Source organism: Diabrotica undecimpunctata, chromosome 2 (genome assembly GCF_040954645.1).
Source record: "Diabrotica undecimpunctata isolate CICGRU chromosome 2, icDiaUnde3, whole genome shotgun sequence".
Taxonomy (NCBI): Eukaryota; Metazoa; Arthropoda; class Insecta; order Coleoptera; family Chrysomelidae; genus Diabrotica; species Diabrotica undecimpunctata.
The window spans coordinates 123,340,000-123,358,899 of NC_092804.1; the positions used below are offsets into that span (position 1 = coordinate 123,340,000).

At 30.2% G+C, this 18,900-nt stretch overlaps 1 protein-coding gene across 1 annotated transcript in view; it reads right to left on the reverse strand.

Moving 5' to 3' along the window:
• The window catches only part of tinc (transmembrane protein tincar), a 613,917-nt gene that overhangs the window by 322,405 nt on the left and 272,612 nt on the right, over nucleotides 1-18,900 (reverse strand). The window lies entirely within an intron of this gene.

The following is an 18,900-nucleotide window of genomic DNA, read 5'->3' on the forward strand; positions in this document are numbered from 1 at the left end:
ATCATAACTTGAATTGTCATTTTTGAATTTTTAATTTTCAACCCACATACGGGGCATAGGAGTTAGGTAATATAATATAATATCGTAAAGTCGTACGAACCGAATTATGGGGCATCCAAATTTAAACTAGGATGTATATTAGTAAACAACATCCTGTAGTTAGGACAGTGAACGTGTTAATACTACCAAACCACGTGAGTTATTAGGCATACTGTAACTAAGTACATCTATGAAAGGTATTTACAACTTGTTTATAATTTACAATATGTTCGGAATATTAATATATTTTATTAGATAAATAAATAGGTAATTATTTATTTAAAATCACAATTACATCTTAAAAGTTCTTTTATATCATCAAGTATTAAGTGTCTTTCAATAATATATAACTGCATCAAACTGATTGTACTGTATACAACTTACCTACCTTTTTCATTAGTTATTATTCAAGCCCTTGGCACTTAGGCAGATTTGCTAATATATATATATATATATATATATATATATATATATATATATATATATATATAAGCTGTTTTGGATGGGTTGGAGTCAATAATAGGGCTATTGGTTAACTATTTTTTTTATTCTCGAGCTTTCAATTGTGTTATAATAATTGCACTTTTTTCATTCCTTTTATTAAGAGATATGTAGATGATTTAGTTTTGGCACTTCCTAAACACAAAATTCATGAAACAGTCAACATTTTCAACAGTCATAATCAACATATACAATTCACAGTTGAGGAAGAGGTAGATAATTCTCTACCATTCCTTGACATGAGAATTGTAAGAAATACAGACAATATGTTGAAAACCAGATGGTTCAGAAAACCCATATGTAGTAATAGATTTATAAGCTATTACTCTCACCATCCAAATAAGATGAAAATGAACCTTATAACAGGATTAAAAGAACGTGTTTTAAAACTTTCTCATCCAGATTATCTACAGGAAGATCTTCAGTTATTAAAAAATATTCTAATTGAAAACTCTTATCCTCCAGATATGCTACATAGGATGCTTTTTTCTAATATTGGTAATATAAATAATTTAACACCATTTTTTGCTCAATCTCAAAACATTGTATCTAACAATCAGAACATCTATTATCATTCACTACCTTTTATACCATCATTAACACCTAAATTAATACAAACACTAAAGGTTATTGACAATATAAAAATAGCAACAAAGAACATCAAAACTATTTCATCTTTATATTCTAAAACTAAATGTCCTATAGACAAATTTGAAAAAACGAATTTAGTATACAGCATTAGTTGTACTCAGTGTGAGGCTGAATATGTTGGTGAGACCGGAAGAAATCTTTCAAATCGCATTATTTCTCACAAAAGTGATTGCAGAATTAAAAAACCATCTTGTGCTTTGGCAGAACATGTAATCGATAAAGACCATATTATGGATTTTGATAACATTAAAATTTTATGTAGTGAAAGTAATAAATTTAAAAGGACTTTTTTGGAAATGGTTTGTATTAGCAAAAATGATAAGAGTTTAAACAAAAGATCTGAAATTCAAAATTTAAGCAAAATTTATAAATATATTCTTTCTTTATGATTTATATATAAAACTTGTAAAATGTCATATTTAATTCTCCATATATCTATCACATTCTTTCAGACATCTGTCAAGGGTGAATAAATCTTCTTCTTTTTGTTACTAAACAAAAAAGAATGTTTAAACGAAGTTTTACTTTTGGCAATATAATTGTCAAAAATAAAAATTTTATGTTGGCATTTATGACATTGAGGCTATTTGTAATTGGTTGCTATTTGAACTTATTTATAAATTCAATTATTCTTATATTAAAAAAAATGTTTTCAAAATTATGAAAATTTTTCAGAGAAACATTTATTAGATAAAAACATTTTTGTATTAAATATTTTGAACATGTAAGCAGTGATTTTTACTTACCAAACTAATTTTTATTTGGTAAGTTAACAAAAATTGTTTTTTCTTTTTAGTTCAACCTTGTAAGTATTTTGTTTTTTAGCTCTTGATAATAATTGTAAACACAATTGAAAGCTCGAGAATAAAAAAATAGTTAACCAATAGCCCTATTATTGACTCCAACCCATCCAAAACAGTTATATATTTATATATATATATATATATATATATATATATATATATATATATATATATATATATATATATATATATATATATATATATATATATATATATGAAAATAGACGATTGCATTTCTTTTCAATCGAGTTTTACCATTCTTCTACCTTTGACTCGAAGTTTCAACTCTCATTAGAAAGACTTATAGTAGCTAGAATTGAAATGAAAGGCTGTTTATCTATATAGCTGCTATAGTACCACACTGTTCGAATAAATCCATTCGAACATGTAAAAACTATTTATCAATATTTTGAATTTAGTTTAACTCCGCTTTTGACAAAAATTCGCTCACTGTGTTATTATATAAATGACATTTTCAACAATGCTTAGTGTTATAGTGTTTGTGCGCTTAAGACTCTTCCAAAAAAATCTCCCCGAAAAATCAGACACCACGCCTAAACCCCAGAGCGAATTTAGACGGGGATGAAACAACATCTCTGTTTTGCAGAAGTCCTCAAAAATCCTTCAAGGATTTACTCCTCACAAAGTTATAAAGTGCTCTCCAAATCTGTAAAAGATTTGTCCCGCTTTTGGTATACAGCAATCAATTATAATACAGTAGTCCCCGTTTTTGTATACACTAGAAGTTTTTTTTTGCATAGTTCTCTGGGTAGCCTTTGACACATGGTTGCCACATCTTCACATCTCTGAATCCAGGATCTTTGTGATAGTGACTTGAATGGACAATAGCCCGCACATAGACGTTTTTGAAAGACTTGTTAACTAGTAAGTATTATTTAGTAGTAGGAGTTTTGTTAGTTTTTTATGTATTTGTACTGATTTTATTTATTTTATTTTGTATCTAGCAATCTATGTTATTCTCTCTATCTCTCTCTTCTCTCTCTCTCTCTCATTCAGGACATTCTTAATGTTTGTCCCATTGTGTAAATACTAATTTTGTCTACACATACCATGCCTTAGTACGCTATTAGCGACCTCTACATGTAGTAACAACAAGTCAGAAGAATTCTCCTCTTTAGTGAATTAGATGAACTGCGACTCCAAGCTTGCTGGAATCTATTAGACTAGCTATAAATTTATTGTAGGAATTTTTTTTCTACATTTATTTCGAGGTTTAATTTCTTATTAGTAAGACTTGTGTTAGCTCAAATTGAAATGAAATGGTTTTTATCTATATGGCTGTTATAGTAACATAATCTGAGTACGATAGTAGCGACTTCTAGATAAAACGAAAATAAGTCAGACTTTTCTTTAACGTCGAATTAGGTAAACTGCGAATCCAAGCTTGCTGGAAGCTATTGGACGATATTAGAAATACTATCTCTTTTGGGGTTGTCCCATCAAAGATGGGATATTCTAATTACTATTTAACTGGGAATAAGCCACAATTAAAGGTTAAAATACGTTTATTTTATATATATGTAGATGATGTGTTCTCAATATGGCCTCATGGATCAGAGTTGTTGGACATATTCCTAAATGATATAAACGATAAAGAAGAGACAATAACATTTACCATGGAAAAGGAATATAATAACACATTACCTTTTCTGGATGTTTTAATCTCTAAGAACGATACTGGATACGAAACTCAGGTGTATAGAAAACCAACACACACCAACAGATGTTTAAATTTCAAATCAAATCACAATATTAATATTAAAAAGGGAATCATTAAATCCTTATATGATAGAGCCAAAATTACTTGTTCTAACGAAAATTCGTTCTTGGAGGAGAAACATTTGTTAACATCTGTTTTATTAAAAAATGATTATCCTTTATCGTTTATAAATAAGGAATTTTCAACAATCGATCGAATAGAACAAAACAACTTAGAACGAGATCCTACAGCATATACAAGGGATAATACGAGGAAAATAACAATACCATATATAAAAGGATTATCGGAAAAGCTTAAAAGGATAGGAAATAAATTCAACATTTCAACAACATTCAAAACAACAAACACGTTGAGATCTATTTTGTCCAAAACCAAACCTAACAATGAACAAGAAAGGACAAATAATTGCATTTATAAAATACCTTGTGAATGCGATAAGTTTTATTTAGGTGAAACATCAAGGCCATTAAATGTTAGAATAAGTGAACATCAATCCTATATTAAAAATAGAGAATTTGATAGATCTCAAATATGTAAACATGCATGGGATAATGAACATAGGGTTCAATGGAATGATTCAAATATAGTCCTAAAAGAAACGGATGGTAAAAAGAGAAAAATCAAAGAAGCGGCTCTAATTATGCTAAATGAGACCAATTGTGTCGCGAATTCCTCGGCAGAATGTAGTAGGATCTGGTTACCCATATTGAAAGAGGAAGTTATTAAAAAGAAAATACCAGTATTGGTAAGTCAGTAACATATAGAGAATACATCATTTATATTTTTTAAATAACAAACATATAAAATCGGAATTTGGTATTTATTGAAGGTAAACTAAATGCAAGATCAAATACTTACCATGTCGGGATAGTATTATGAGGTTTTTTTCCTGGTTTTTCCCTCATAATTTACTATGGAATCACTAACAGGAGAATTTTACTGTCATCATGGCATGTATTTGTCTTTTTAAAGACGAATTACATGTTAGATCTTTTCTGACGGATATTCTCAAGTTAAAGTTGATTTCATGTAATCGAATGAACTATCTTATAAGTGAAGTCGTCCCAGGAACGCAACTCAACAATATTGGCAATATCATTTTAAAGTCGTCTACTTTAAAATGTATAATGTATGTCTGAATTGTCAATATAGATGAGTCAGATAAAATTAAATTATTAGAAGAATTTTTCACTAAGTAACAAAAACAAAATTTGTTTAATTTACTAATGTTTGTATTTTGAGAACGATTTCCGAAGTGGAAATTGAAACGTCAATAAACGTATTTTAACCTTTAATTGTGGCTTATTCCCAGTTAAATAGTAATTAATTTAAAATGCCACAAGAAAAAAGCTTCAGAACAATATGGGATATTCTGTTAAAAAAGATACTGCAGTCATGCCGATATAATGAGCGAGCCTTTGTAAAGATAATGAAGCCGACTTTATTTAGTAACAAGGTTCACTCACAAGTACGTCTTTATTAGTGAAGGCTTGGTAACAATTTCGTCGAACTGTGTGCCGTTCTCAGAAGTATATGTGAATTAAGTCCTGTCAAATCACCACAAATTTATTAAAGTAGTTGTTAGAGATCTGTATCAAGGTTTGTCACAAAAAAGGCTATTTATTTGCTAATTTCTCTGGTGTAATAAACTATTTTAAACATAAAAGTTGATTGTGTATTTCATGTATAGAAGTTTATTAAGTTTATTAGTAAAGTATTTTTTTGAAAGCAGGTTAGAAATTTTGTATTTTGAGAAAGCTACTGTGGTCACTTAGTATTAAATTAATCCCTATTGTAAAATATTTCTACTGTATTCCCCTGTATCTAATTTCGTTTCATTATCATGTAGTAACTTAAATTGCACAATTTCGTATTCCATTTTAACTCACATTATATTACTGGCAGATATCAACATAGCCCTGCTTGCAAATTTAATGCAAAATTCAACACGCCTATCGGCTTTCCATATCTCGAATCACATGCACACACCACAGTAGACAGCGTATGTGTATGGTGTATACGTCGTGCGTTATGTATACCAAATCACTGTGCTTTCAGTAAGCAAGACCAATGGCATGTTTGTCCATCTCTATGCTATCTACCTTCTCGATTATGAAAGCAGCACCACGTACGATACATGCTTCATGGAAATATCTATTGAATAGATTGTTACTGGATACGCTGAACAGGGATGAATTTAGATGGGTTTTTAAAATAATTAAAAAGAAAGTAAAAAATATATAAAAGCACAGATTCTTATATAAAATAAATAGGTTATAAAACCGTTTTCTTGTTGCATGTTTAAGTTAAATATTATGTTTATATGGGATTAAGTCACAATTAATTGTAATGAAAATTACATTTTTAAGTAAATACTATTAATTCGACGTTTCCATCTCCACTCTGAAAATAGTTTTTAAAAAAAGATTTTAAAAATTCTGCTAAACTGTATAACTAACAAGTTGTTGTTACTACGTTTTGTTTTTTAAAATTGATTGTTGACTAACTTGGCCTCTATCTTGTAGGCAATAACATACTTATGGTTGAAACAAATTTGAGAGTGGTGTTTTGACCCTCGGGATATCCAAATTATGATTGTTTTGTATGTTTTTTGTATTATGTTTGTGTAATATGTGTTTACGTAGATTATATGTTTATCTATTTTGTGTAGCATACGAGTATGTATTGTGTACAAATTATATTTTTGCTATATAGATGATATGTCTCCGGCTTCCAATTTCCTATTAATTCGCTGGTAATAAATACTTAAAGTATAAAGGAAAAACAGTTAGGATTTGATTTTACTATAGTGCCTCTGCATATTCGCTTATAAGTATTTCGTTCTATATCCTGTCGTCCTTATAGCCACACTCATCAGTGGAAGGACAGCTATGCAACGCATATTTATCATTAATTCTGATATACTTGTCGGTTTACGTCAACTTTGACTACTTTCAGATATGCTTGTCAGTTTAAGTCAGCTTTGACTTTTTAAGTTCTAGTAAACACAATGAGGTTCCGGTACGTTTATTAGCCACGCGTTTTCGGGAAAAAATTTTGTAAATCATGAAAATATACATTATTTATGCTATTTCGAAAAAAAAAAAATTTCGAAATTTCCATTTCAAATAAAAAACAACTTTGAAAATTGAAATCTTCACACTTCTTAGGCGGTCATATTGAGAATTAAATTGATATAAGGTTGAATGCTCGAATAAATGAACTTTGATCAAATGAAAGGCAGATATCCAGCACTCTTTTATTAATTTAATCTTGCCCAAGTACTTTTGCTATCTAAAGCATCATCAGGGGCATTTCATCAATTTTGGCCTATCCACCAATCTGTTGAGAATGTCATAAACATAAAATTGTACATTACACTACACTACACAAGGACAAACAGTTAAAAAAAATTTTTTTTTAAAGGCGAAGCTACATTATGGTTGGCTTCAGGAGAGAGAATCGCAGAGTCAATATTGAGAATTGACTGCGTTGTTTCCAAATCTATAAAAATGTATAGTATCACAAGTATTCCTTATACTTTAAATTTTATGATATAATTTTTGAAGTGAATACTTCTTATTACGTAATATACATACATAAACACTTATTACTCTGCTCATAGACTTTATTTTAAGAATATAATGATAATCTAAATGCAGTAATAAAATCCATAAATACTAGATAATAATGAAAAATAAAAATAATCAATAAATTCTATGTTATATTTAATAGATTTTGAAAATTACTAAAACCCTTAAACACAATTTTTAAAGAAAAAATTAAGATAAGAATAAGAAAAAAATAAATTAATTAAATAATTCTTTTTCTTCCCCTTTATAAGTAATTCTGCTTGTTAATTTGCGGATTAATACCTCTATGGAAGGTTGTATCTCCATTATCTATTTTGCTTATTTTGTTATTCCATCCTTTTTTTCTATTATATATCCATTCGTTTATACACTGTACGTTACATTTTCTTCTAATGTCTTCACTTATCTTTCGATCTTTCAGCGTAATTCCTGTAATTCTTCTCAGTACTAAAGAACTTATATGTGCGGTGTTATTATAAAAAAAAAACTTTATTTTCCTTTAAAACCATATTTTTCTTCGGAGTGGATTGTTTTGCTGAATGAGGATGCTCTTCTAATAATGTAGCCACATACGAACAACTTTCATTTTGCATATTAAATTTGACTGTTAAGACAACAGCTAAAGTTTTTACAGAAAGTTTCGACTTCTCACTTCTCCAATAATCATTCCCCAGTGAAAATACCCTTTCAACAGCAGCATTAGTGCCTGGACAACATAAGAAAATTTCTATTTAAACTTTTAGAATTTCATGTAAGATATGTTCTACTCTAAAATGCCGAAAGATTTCTACCCATCTTTTGTCAAGTTCTATTTTCTCATCGTTCCATTTCTTCAATTTTTCTTCATTCAAATATAAATTTACTCTTCAAATTTCTTCAAAGATAAAATTGTCATTAATAACAATATCTTTTACTTCCTTCATTATAGGGTCCATTTGAAACAATTTAATGCTCTAAAGTTCACTATCCATTCTTCGATATATTCATAGCAAATTTTAAAAAAATTTAACTTCTTTTAAAAATTCATTTTTTAATCCGCGATTGGAATCTTCCAAAACGGTCAGTTTATTCTTTAGAATTAGTGGTAAAAATTCATCATTAAATCTTGATTTACATTGCAGTATGAAATCGTTTAATATATAGTATTTTTCATATAAAAATGCGTGCACGTCACAATTTATATAAAGTGACGTCAATTATATTTAAAATTTCCAGAACGTCAACCTTAGAGTTCAAATTTTCCTAACACTGTAATCATTTTCCAAAAAAATGTAATCATCATTATATTGGAAATTTTAGAATTATATTGATTAAATAACCGAAAACATTTTACTATTATTAATACTTAATATAAATTTTATGAAATAACTCTTCAAGTCTAATATTACACAAAATAATAATTTTAGTTAAATAGATTAGACAATTGTACGCAACTGATATGGGAATACTTCAAATTTTTTGACAGTTCAGCGTGTGGCAAAGTTGTTTAAAGTGTTGCCCCTTTTTTGAGTAAGAATTTTGTTTGTTTTGATTTCTTAAACAATTTGATCATAATATATTATAAATTAATAAATTGTATTGATAAATACACATTAAATTTAGATTAATAGCTTTAAAAACTAATTATTGTTGTTTATTGTGATTGTGCTATGCCAAAACAACTAAATAGTCTGTAGAAAGCTGATAAGCTTTCATATAAGATAGGTTATTTTGAACAAGAAATAATGGCGGGACGTTTTTACCATTAATGCTCTAAATAGAGGAAAGTTTAAAATTTAGAATATATAATTTTGTATTAAAATGTTTTCTTATGTATTTTAGTGTATTGCAGTAGTCTTAAAACTAAGTGTATTTACTGTTAATATAACAGTTTGACACATAGTTGACATTTTAAAAATTCCTTACTAACTATTCTGATGTTTTGGCAACGCTGTGGAGTTCTGACGACGTAAATCTTAAATGACGTCCACACATTTTTATATGAAAAATACTATAATACAAACTTCTGCTGCTGAAATTTTATCTCCTTCAATTTGTAGAGTAATTTTATGAAACAACGACGCCTGACTGTGAATAAAATAAAGCATAGGTTTTGACATATCGTTTTGAAAGAATTTCTTTAAAATTGTAGGGCATTTATCAAGGCTTAAAAAATATGAACGTAGTGGATCTTATAACTGCAAAACGCGTTCTAATGCTGGAGTTAAAGCAAGCCATCTGACTTTGGAATAACCAAGTAGTTTTTTGTATTGAACACCAGCCTCTTCGCAAAATTCTTTCAAACTTGCTATCCGTACTGTAAACCGATTGAACTATAAATATATATTTGTAATAATAACTGCAACATCTACTGACATTGAACTTGATGCTGTATTGATGGCATTTGATATAATGTGAGCATTACAACCAATTCCCAAAATATTTCGTTTCAGAAGATTTTCTGTACACAATATTGACACAAAAAATAATAGACATGGGTTACTTGATATTAAGAGGTATTTGCAAAATCGGACCATAAAGTGTATTGAAGTAAATGGTGGACATTTTGAATATTCACTTTAAAACTTTTTGTTTTTTCTTACTTTAATTACTTTAATTTGTTATTGTTATAAATTTAGAGAATAACATGTTTTATTGTAAAATTAAAATTCACTAGACTTTTTAGCAGCAAATAACTCGATAACCGATTGAATTACATGAATCAAACAAGAGTAACTTTTTTTGTGAAAATTAACGCTTCTTCATATTTTTTTATTATTTTACCCATAGCTTATCCGAAAAAAAATTTTGTTTCATTTACTTAACACAGCCAAGTGTAACTAGCGACGTCTATTAGCAACGCTAAATTATACTCTAAATTAGCAATCCTCGTGCCAAAAAAACGTAAAATTGTCAATTTTTAAATGGAAATTGTGAAAACATACAAAACTATTGCGAAAACTAACAGCTATATTTAAATTTTAAACACCCGGTATATGTGAAATTGGTAATATTTGAACAAGGCATGTTGGGCAGAATCATCATATTTTGATGTGTAGAATCTATAACTCAGAGATTTGTCATTCTTAACGAATCACCCTATTTATATAAAAGAGATTTAGAGGTTCTATAATAGAGATTTACCAACAAAATTTATGAAGAGAAAACTGAATATTGTTTTTATGACAGAAAAACTGATTTTGAAATCAATACAAAGACTATTTCAATTAATGAAAAATAAATTTATTTATGTGTGTGTGTGTTACTGACTATTTTTCACTTATTTTTAGCATTTTATGGACAGGCTTCCCATTTCGAGTAATAAAAAAGTCCACAAGGAAAGCTTGCGTAAACTTCACAAAAAGTCTGAAAAGTTTCAATTGGCCCAATAAAAACAGGAACGTTCCTTGGTAATTCTCGAAGTTAATATATTTGCTGATATCTAGAAATAGCAAATATAAACAGTGTATAATATATTTACCTTTGTATTATCAGATATATTTAATATAGAAAAAAAAAATAAACATATTACGAGCTACTCAGGTACTATATGTTTTCAGTTTCAGTTTTTAATTGATTATTTGTTATTTTCTTAACTCCTACATAAAACTTTGTACAAAATCTAGATGTTTAATTCTTTGCTTTTTTGGCAGCTAATTAATATGTAAATTAATCTATCTAACTTATCAGTGATCTTCGTCTAGGACGATATACTATTTTCCTATATTACTAAAAATCTTATTAAAATCATGGCATTATTTTTTCATGCGATGATGCTTAAAAATCTCATAGAATATTTGATAATATTTTTTTTAGTATATAGATTTCTTTATGCTTTCTGCGTAATTCTTCAAACATACAACACTTTCGTAGGTTACGCCAACAGAAATCGGAGAATTACCGATATACCTACATCTTTGAACTATCAATATTTTTGTTGGATTATTCGATATCTACGTCCAGGCTATGTAATAGGATTCGTCGTTGATATGTCTGAATCATTGATTTAATCTTTCTGAGCAAAAACGTATAATTATTTCTTTTACATCAAAACTATTTGCTTCTGCTTTTTATTATGCTGTTCGTGTGTATTGCTTAACTAAATCCTTATTTCTCTTACTCATCAGAAAGTGTTTTTACTGAGACTCTTACAGAAATAAGCAAGTTATAAAAGTAAATACCTAATCAACTTAATGGTAAAAAATATAAAATACTGACTGACCAATCTACCAGTACGTATTGCCAACTTTTCTCATAACCCATATCCTCTTCATTTTTTCTTATTCCCATCTCCCACGAATCTTTCTTAGTTTGCCATTTATTTATCTTACTCAGTCCACACCAAGCCACTCTTTCTAAATGCATTTAACTTATCCAACACTCACCACCTTTTTTCCAGTATTTTTAAGCTTCACCTCTAACAGCAGATTCAGATCAGTTAATTCTATTCCTCCCTCTATAAGCTATTCACAACCACACCATGATCCATCTTAAGCCAAGCGACACATCAGAATCTATTACTGTACTATTTACAATAGTATAATAACGTCCACGCCATTTTTATGACAACTGCTCTAACTAAAATCATCCCTCCTCTTAATTTTCCTTTATAGTATACTTCAGTTCTTTTATCTACACATGCTTTCCTTAGGTTATGGTTTCGGACCTCTGCAGATCTGTCTCTTATTTAGTCATTTTTCCTCTCACAACTACAATAAAACATTACAAATTACAACTTTAGCCAAACAGATTCACCCTTTAACCAAAAAAACATATAGGGCCTTTTATAAAAATCTTTAGTTCTACACTATTGAGTATCTACATTCATAACTTTTATCAATCTTCAATCCACCCACAATAATACCTAATTTACAATTTTTCCAACAAACTTTCAGGCTAAATCACACTTTAAATTTCAACATATTCATAGTTGCTACTGATAATCAATCAAACTTAAACAAATTATTTATACATATTACTGGCTACTGTCACATAGACATACCTCCGGTTAAATTGACTGCTTTGTTCAGACTTCTGTCCTAATAAGTCATTTTATTCAGTTGCTATCAACCACAGCCTATCAACAAGTCCTCACAGACGCTTCGTCTAAGGTCTAGCAACGCCAGTGGAGTCCTATGTTGCCATGTGATTAATTCCTTTTATAACTTAAACATCATAGTTTTTAAATATTAAAGATGTAATTCAAAGTTAATTTAACTACATTTAAAGGGGTTTTCATGTTTGCTTTCATTAAAGTGGTTATACTTATTTTAGGATAGCTGTGATGTAGCCTGACAGGGTTTGTATATGAATATACTTTTATAAAGGAATTTTTTAAATAAAAATTTTTCAATATGTATTTATTATATTTGTCTACCAATATGTCTTGGATGGAGCATATTTCGAATTACGAAGTACTTCATATAATCAATACACAACATAAAATTTTTTTTATAGCCCTTTTTCTATCCGAATTGTCGAATAAAGGCCTCTAAAGGCTTATTGCCTTTATTCGACAATATAAAATATTAAATATTATATCTAATGGCACAAAAATTGGAATACTTGGGATATATTATGCGAAACAGCGAAGACTACGGACTTTTACCGTTGATCTACAACGAAAAGTAATGGAAAAGATGGGTCCCGAACGCAGATAGATCTCCTGGCTTAAAAATTTACGCGCATGGTTTTTTAAAGAACTACTGGATTGATTTGAGCAGCGGTAAACACGGTACGAGTTGCCATGATGACTGCCAATATCCCAAACTAATAGATATATTGTATATAACAGTGTATATTTATATAGTATTGCTGCGCCTTTATAGTTATGTAGAACTGACACAAAGTTCTTTAATTATTAGTCTTAAATGTAGGCATGTCTTTATTTATACGAATTAGATTTCTTTTCCATACGATGCTAGTTTTAAAACTAATTTTAAATATGTATTGGTTACTTCCTAAATAAGAGATTTTCGAAGTTTCTAACTTCTATCTTCTTCTCTTCTTCAATCTTTATCCATCCACTTTAGATTATACCTCTCTCCCAAATGATTCCACCTTTCTTTTTCCTGCGTTGATCTCATCCACTGTTGAGGTCTCTCTGTTCTTATTTTTGTCACTTTTGGTCTCTACTTTAGGATTCTCTATGTTCACCTGCTATTATCAAGGGACATTGTCTCTAATATACAGGAACACACCGATAGTGTGAGGATTACACACTTTTCCTTTTAAATTTATAGGAATTAAGCAGTTTTTCAGGATCAACGTGTTAGTTTTGTTTTGTTTTGTTTTTATTTTAGCACCCTGATTTTAGCTTGATCACATGATATAAGTGTACATATTGCTCCACATTTTCTATGATATGATTTTGTATTTTTATATGTCCATTGGTTATACTGTGTTTAGTCCATATTAATATCATTTTAGTATTTTTAATGTGTCTTTGATGGCCATGTTTCCGCAGGTATTAATCCGCATATGAACAAGCAGAATTGCTTATAAATAGAAAGAAGAAGAAGAGGAAGAAAAATAATGAAAGATTTATAAGAAAGTAAAACACCACATAAAATTATAAAAATGGTAGAAATGGCAGTGCGAGATTCCCAAGTAACAATAGACAAAGAAAGAAAAAGATATGATAAAAATAAAAAATGGAGTAAGACAAGGAGATGCGCTATAAACGGTACTATTTATTATATTACTAGACAAGATAATAAAAAAGCTGTCAAACGTAGTAACTATAAACAAGAATGCAATACAAATAATAAGATATGCGAACGATACAACCATAGAAGCATCAGATAAAAGGGTACTAAAGAAAACCTTCCAAGAAATAGAAAACGAAGCCAAACTTAGAGGACTGAGTAAGCAAGAAAAAGAAGACACAAATGACACAAACTGACAATAGACGCATACAGCTTCGAAGAGGTTGAAACGTTCAAAAGTTTGGGAGTGTTAGTCAACAGAAGAAATGCAAGTGTAGATATGAAAAGAGGAATTCAAGCGAGAAATAAAACGTTATAAAGAAATAGAAAAATATTTAAAAATAAGAAGATAAGCCGAACCACAGAAATAAAAATCTGCAGAACGACCATAAGACCAATAGTAGTATATGCTGTAGAGACATATACATTAATATCAAAAAAAGAAGAGCAACTTAGCGTTTTTGAGAGGAAGATTATGAAAAAATGGGACCAAAGAAGGAAAACGAAGAGGATGCAAGACAATGGATAAATCACCAAATACAAGGATGGAGAGGTCTCCGTGTAAAAGCACAAAGAATTGGGCGGTATGGACAGTTAATGAGAAGGGTGAAGAGAAATCCGTTAAGAGTTATAACGGAATGGATACCATCAGGTAAAAGAACCAAAGGCAGACCTAAACTGAGATGGATATAACAATTGGAAGACGAACTAAGGAGTATGGAAATTTGAAATGTAGGAAGGACAATCAAAAATAGAGAACAATGAAGTTTTTTTAAATCTGTCCTGTTCGATAGTTCGAGAGAGCAATTTGTGAAGGTGTGATAATATGGATGTTGATCAGTAACTTTCAATGTTCGTTTTATCCCCTTTCTTAATAATTAGAATGACTTCGGAATTAAAGATTTATTAATCTTTAATTCCGAAGCTTAAAATTTTAAGAATTTTATCTTCCCCTGTACATTGATTACTTTTTAATAGGTCAAAGTTCATTTTTGTTTCAGAGTCTGTTTTGATTTATGGCATAAATAAATTAATTCTAGTGTCGTATAATAGGGCGAGTTTCGTGTTGAATATAAAAAATAGGATTTCGCTACGTTTATAATTGGAGAAAAATTTGCATATGATATTTAAACGTTTGTTTTAGGGGCACTAGTGTAAATTATTAGACACTAATGGGATATTTTGTCCTATTGGTAAATTATAATTGTATTAAGATTGCATAATATTTTTCTACTAATGTCAGAACGAGACATCTTTTATGCTTATCACTTCATTCCTCCCAACCAAACTCGCAAAACTGCATGTTAGAATACATGTTATATTTTCGCAAGAAATGAATTGCTTGAATAACCTTAAAAGGCATGTATTAATCATCATAATTATCCGTGGTGCTATAGCTTTTATATCTCGATAATGCAGTCCCAGATCTTCTAAAGTTTACTACGTCATACTGGTCTGTTGTGTATATGGTTATTGTAGTTGGGTGCACTGATCTTCTCAGTATTTTACATCACCCATCTACGGATATGAGCTTGGGTCTATCTAGTTTTTTGCTACCCAATGGTTTCGCCTCTTGGTTTGTGACTCTTTTTATTAAATTACCCACTAAAAAATCAAAAAGGATTGCTTAGAAGGTCCAGAGAATCCACGATATCGTAATCTGTCAATTACAGTTCTTTTATACTTAGTCGTTGAATTCGATATTAAACTGCAGGTCTTACACTGTGTATAAATGTATACACTGCGCACTGTGTATAAATTTATAAATTTTAATTTGATAGTCCGTTTTTTGATTTTATATTTGACTGATTGCACGGAGTTAATTAAAACGAGGTTTTATTATCCTTTGAAACTTTGAAACATGCTGCGGAATAATTCCGTTTGCAAATTTTCGTAAAAACTTATTTGGTTGTAACCATGTCTACTAACTATTGTGTTTTTTGCTTCATGTCAAAACATGCATTGGTTTATTTTTTAGAGTCAAAAGAATTTGCCACCCACAATTTAGGATTTTTTTAATTATGATTATTTTGGAGTTATTTTGTAATACGACGAGGTGGCTTTGGTAACTGTTATCATTATGTCATATTGACACTTACATTTTGTTTACCTATGATTGATCATAGTTCTTAGAGTCGAAGATTGTGCGAAAGCCGTTGCTCTGGTTGAAGATGGGCAAAATTATAAATATGTGGCTAGAGAACTACATACTCATCGCTCTACCATCCAAAAACATGAATTTGGTTTGCAAAGTTGCAGACCAGCAACTGGGCCCAAGTTATTTCCGCGGCACAGAGTGGCTAGACTACAATTTCCTAGGGAGCATTTACATTGGAATTTAGGACAATGGAATAATGTTTTTTTTTTACGGATAAGTCGAGATACTATCTTTACTCATTAGATGGAAGAGAACGAGTATGGCGTCGAACTGGAGAGATAATTTGAGGAGTACATCTTCAGTCCCCGCGTTAGCTATGGAGGGGGTTCGGTGATGCTATGAGCGGGAATATACCGAGAGGCGCACACTGAATTGGTATTTATTGAGGGAACGTTGACTGCACACCGATATATTGAGGAAATTTTAGCGAATTACGTAGTACCCTCTTCTCAATATAACGGCGATGATTTTCTATTAATGCAAGATAATGTGCGACCTCACTCTGCATTGCGTGTCACGTAATATTTAATTACGTGTTAATAAAAGGAAGTTGGTATTAATAAAATGAACTGGCCAGCATGTTGGCCAGATCTGAACCCAATAGAGCACGTTTGGGACATGCTTGGTAGAAATATTAGAGGTCGCGAAGTCGCACCAGCCTTAATTAACGAACTTCGCTCGGATCTAGAAGAGAAACGGTAAAACATCCAGCAAGACGATATTAGCAACCTCATAGACAGCATGAACCGACGCGACGTGTACAGGCAGTTATAGAGGCTAGGGGAGGCAATACAAATATTAAGTTTATTATATATTTTTTAGTACCTTTTCTTTGTTATTTCTTTGTTATTTGCGTACTTAGGTCAAGTTACATTTAAGTTGTATTTTTTATATTTTGTTATTGTTTATTAAAGCCGAGCTTCCTTTCCTTCTGCATTTTTTCTCTGACCAGAAGTTACAAACTATATTGTGTATGTCGTTGGTTATCTGCTATCCGCCGTGTTTAAATATTCTACCGAAAATCCATCACTGTCTAACGATTTATTGTTGTTTAGTTCTGTATTGTTAGTGGGTTTGCCTTTCAGTGATTCTCAAAAGTATTTTAACCATCTCACTGGAAATTCTCTTTGCCTTCTCGTTTTTATTGTTGCATATATTTTGTTTTAATTTTTTTCTTATATTGTTTATCTCGCAATAAACTACGACTGAAACTGTAAAATAGAAAATAGTTCATAACATAATGTTCCGTTCTCACGAGACCTAAGGAGGTCGAAATACGTATCAGCGGTTGTCGCTGCCCTGTATCAAAACAAAAATCTAATACCGTCATTATGTTTTATTACTTACTTCGTTTGGAGTACCAGAAACTGAATTCACTACGAATTTTGACCAGGATGAACGGCATGTGGAATGCAATTTTAGATTCCCTTGCCGAGTAATTTATCCAGCTGTTTGTTTCGCAAATTTTAGGAAACACAGTGGTAAAAATTTGAATTCGGTTTCGCTAGGTAGAAATCGTTTGATTTCTCTTTTTAGAAAATAGTTGTGTGTAATTTTTATGCGGCATATATTAGTGTTGTAAATAATTAATCAATAACAAGGATAGGAGACATTAAGGTAACGAAAGTTGAGTGCTGTGAACTGAATCCCAATCTGAATCCTCCCTATAACCTTAATAACTAAATATTTTAATCAAATATTTAGATATTTAACATTACAATATTACACCTAATAAATACTTATAACCTCTTAATCCGGCCCTAAATTCAAGAGCCTCTATTTCATATATAATTGAAGTGGAATGGCATCGAGTGACAAAGGCCGACAATATAAGGACAACTCTATATACTACATATATCAAACGATTTCAGAGAGTTCTGAATAGAGCATTACGCTTGATTAAACGTTCCTTGAATATCGACTGACTTCCCAATAAATTCTTGTATGTCGTAGTGTATAGTAAGTAGGTACTACAATACACTACTATGACTACAGCATGTTTAACGGAATAATAAACCTGAAATGCTATTATATTTTTCATGCCGCATTAACTTGCAGAAATTGAATCCGTATGACAACAACTGGCTTTACAATAAAACTTTCGGTTTTCTAATAAAGCACTGAAAATCAAACAAAAGTTTTAAAGTTCTATAGTTTGTTATATGTTTTCCTTTCCGACTTTATTAACTCGTTTAATATTTCATTTATAGACTCATGAAGACTGCAAAATGCTGATTTTTATTTAAATCAACTTTCTTGTTCTCATTTCCATTCATTTTAAATTTAAACATTCTTGTAAAATATGCTGTTGGATATCAATTTTGTAATGTCTCTTTTTATCCTCTGCGGAGTTTTTTGATACATAGATTTATTTTTTTTTCTGAAACTAATTTACATATTTAACTCTAGAATGGTATACTGGTGTCACCGACGACAACGCGCAGTTTCAATTTGATGCAGTTAGCAAATTTCTAGAGAGGGGTGGCCTAGATTCTCAGTACAAAAAAATTCCTTTACCTTTACCTCTTTTAGTTTGCTAATGGTTCTTTTAGAATTTTTCTCGGTGTCACATACGACACAACAGTACAATTCCAGTTGTAATTTTAAATATATAAGTAAAGGCTTCAACAAGCAAAGCGTTATTGTGCGTGCTTATGAGGATGGTGAGAGTGATGAAGATGTCTCTTTAAGTAATACAGAATTTGAGTGTTGGAATGAGGATGAACAC